This window comes from Balaenoptera musculus, chromosome 9, assembly GCF_009873245.2.
Source record: "Balaenoptera musculus isolate JJ_BM4_2016_0621 chromosome 9, mBalMus1.pri.v3, whole genome shotgun sequence".
Classification (NCBI taxonomy): Eukaryota; Metazoa; Chordata; class Mammalia; order Artiodactyla; family Balaenopteridae; genus Balaenoptera; species Balaenoptera musculus.
Window position 1 is genome coordinate 13,216,676 of NC_045793.1, and position 3,362 is coordinate 13,220,037.

The window sequence follows — 3,362 nt, forward strand, 5'->3', positions numbered from 1 at the left end:
ATAGATCCTCCTTCACAATATGACAAATACTTCAGCGTTGCTTTACTCTGTCTTCAGCATCAGAAATGTCCTTTCCACATACTTTCAAAATTCTCTACTCAAAGCGTCTTTCCTTTGTTCTCCCATTTCACTTTCTTTACACACTCAGTCTATCTTGTATTAGAATTTAAATGCCCATGAAGGTGCCTCCTCTTCCCCACTGATTGTGAGCTCTTAGTGAATAGGGACCTTGTTGTGAATATCCAGTTGGCAATTATGCTTTAAACAAGAAAAGGCCACAGGCCAGAACAGAGAAATAGAACCTAGAAGGATACTCAAATAGGCCTGGAATTAGAAAATTAAAAAAAAAAAAAAAAAAGAATCTAGAAGAGTAGCTGAAATGTATTTTTTAATTAAACATACCACTTTTACAAGAATTTACAATTTTCATTTTGGTGAGGAATTCCTGAAACCTCTTCATGGTGTGCATATACCTGCACACACTCTAACATAATCATAAACTTTCTGTAGTTCATCCATGGACCCAGAAAGTACCTTCCCAATGCTGAGAAGTGGTGAAAGCATCATGGCTTTAATCAGTTACAATTACCCTTGGCAACAGTGGAATAATTCAGGGTTTTCATCCTTTGCAAAGCTAGCTGAGAAAGAGACATGTCTATCATATATGCCCAAGTCCACAAAGTTATCTTTGGCCTTGCCTTTTTTTTTTTTCCTTATGATAACAGATCAGTTTTAATTCTAGCACCTGAAGCTATACAAGGGTGTGCATTATAAACTTCATGAAATTGTTGTACACATTCAATAAAGTGACAACTGTGCAATACCACTTAGTATCTCAAAATCAGGAACATACTTTGGAATTGTTTAAACACAATCCACAGAATTAAAAACAAAATCAGAAGTCATCCACGGTTATACTAATTGCCAATTAAAAGTTTTATCACTTACTACTTGATATAATAGTCAATATCTAGTAGGGGATATTGGAAGTGATTTCAGATTCTCATACTGTTGTACTCTGTTGGGAAGATTTCTTGAGTAGCTATGTGACTGGCCGAAGGTGGGTACAACTAGGACCAGAACAGCATGTAAGGTTCTACCACAGTTTCTGTAGTTTTCACTTTTTTTCCTTTGTCAGTGAAAAGTGAACAGTAAGAATTAAATACTTATCTTTACATATACACAAGGTATGCTGTGAAAGCATATTTGCTAAAAATATGGAACGCTTCACGAATTTGCATGTCATCCTTGCGCAGGGGCCATGCTAATCTTCTCTGTATCACTCCAATTTTAGTATATGTGCTGCCAAAGCAAGCACTGGCCTTGCCTTTTTTTCCCCCCTAAATTAAAAAAAGTCTCAGCTATAGGCATCAAGTGGTAGAGACCAGGGTTGGCAATGCTTTCTCACAGATAGGAAGCTTTGGACAATTTCAGTGCTGTAGAATAACATTTTTTAGATATTTTAATCAAGTTTTCACTTTGCTTTTAAATCAGTTTTTCCTCAAGCCTCATAACTATTGGAAAATTACAGCACTTATTACTTAAACTGATTATTATCATGTTTTACATTGATTCAAAAGCAATTTTAACAATACTCCATAGTTACTATGGCTATTTTTTTGTTAATTTCTTTTTGAATTTTTGAATTTTATTTTATTTTTTTATACAGCAGGTTCTTATTAGTTATCCATTTTATACACATCTAGGTTGCTTCCATGACCTGGCTATTGTAAATAGTGCTACAATGCACATTGGGATGCATGTGTCTTTTTGAGTTATGGTTTTCTCTGGGTATATGCCCAGTAGTGGGATTGCTGGTTTGTATGATAGTTCTATTTTTAGTTTTTTAAGGAACCTCCATACTGTTCTCCATAGTGGCTGTATCAATTTACATTCCTACCAACAGTGCAAGAGGGTTCCCTTTTCTCCACACCCTCTCCAGCATTTGTTGTTTGTAGATTTTCTGATGATGCCCATTCTAACTGGTGTGAGGTGATACCTCATTGTAGTTTTGATTTGCATTTTGTTAAATTTTTTTTAAAAATCAACCTGACAGTTTTTATGCAATTCAAGATTGACATTTTGGTTCATACAGAGATTTTTAAGATACCTAACTGTTCAGGCTGAAATGTTGACATTTATCCTTCAGTGTTCATCTTTCTACAGCTTTAGATAAATAGCTTCTATAAATTGGTAGATGTGTTAGAGCTTAGTAAAGCACAGTAGTATTTCTTTATAAGATTTCTTTAACTCAAGATTGTCTGTTGGCACCTTAACGTCAGTGTTCACGTTTAAGAAACAGAACTTCATGACTGAGGATGGAGCTTCTCACTGAGGCCAGGGGTCAACTTCCAACTGAAATGGAAGGGATTAAATCCCAAACCCATTGAGGATCCAGTCCCTCTCACACTCAGTGTCTGTGCAACTGCCTGCTCTTTTGGTGACTTCCTGCTACTGTGGAGCCCAGCAGAGAGAAATGGAGAGAAACCAACAGTCTGGCATCGGGTCCATTCAGGTCCTAGAACAATCTTTGAGGAACATGGTAGAGAAGGGGTCATAGGTCCTAATAGTAGTTGTCAATGCCTAAGAAGAAAAGTGTAACCACAGAATTCTGGGCTATACATTGCATACTCTTAATAATATACCTGCTTATAAATCGCAAAGTGTGGTTGACCTTGCAGCACTGTACCGCAAGGGACATGGCTGGTGTCAGGGAGGCAAGAGATAAATTAACTCAGTTTTAAAACCTGAATAATCAACTATACTCCAACATAAAAAAAAAATTAAAATTAAAAAAAAATACATAAGAGTACAGGGGAAAAAAAAACCTAAATAAAGACTCATTTTTTAAAATGTCAATGGGCAATACAGAGCACTATACCCCACTTAATTGCATGGAAGAAATTGCTACTCCAAAACAGAAGAATGATGTGATGGTTTGTTCAATGATTTATTCAATTTTTAAAACTTCTTAATTTGCTTTTAAAAATTAAGGGAAAAGAAGAAAACAAGGCAGCCAAAAAGCCTACAAGCCATGAAGAGGCTAACGTCATTAATATGACACAACTAGGAGTTCTCAAATGCCTTTATGACCAACATTATTTTGTATCATAGCTTGGCCATTATTAGCTTTTAGGGCTGTGAAGCTGGGCCTTAAAGCCAAGACCTGTTAGTACCAGCCTATTGAATTCTCTCTCCTATCTACTCATGGTTTCCAACATAAATTTCGTATTCTTTGTTAGTTACATATTTATAAAGAAGAGTGCTTTACTCATATTTGGCTTTGGACAAGATTAAAACCTTTATTTACAAACATTCTATTTCTTTAAAAATATATATACAGAGTAAAGGATTTGGATAAA

General features: G+C 35.5%; 1 non-coding gene across 1 annotated transcript; it reads right to left on the minus strand.

Annotated features, from left to right (window-relative positions):
• Positions 1–1,211: 1,211 nt before the first annotated feature.
• On the minus strand, positions 1,212–1,318 carry LOC118901390. The gene has a single exon (XR_005021363.1). It is a non-coding gene; the product is annotated as a U6 spliceosomal RNA (small nuclear RNA).
• Between the last annotated feature and the right edge of the window lie 2,044 nt (positions 1,319–3,362).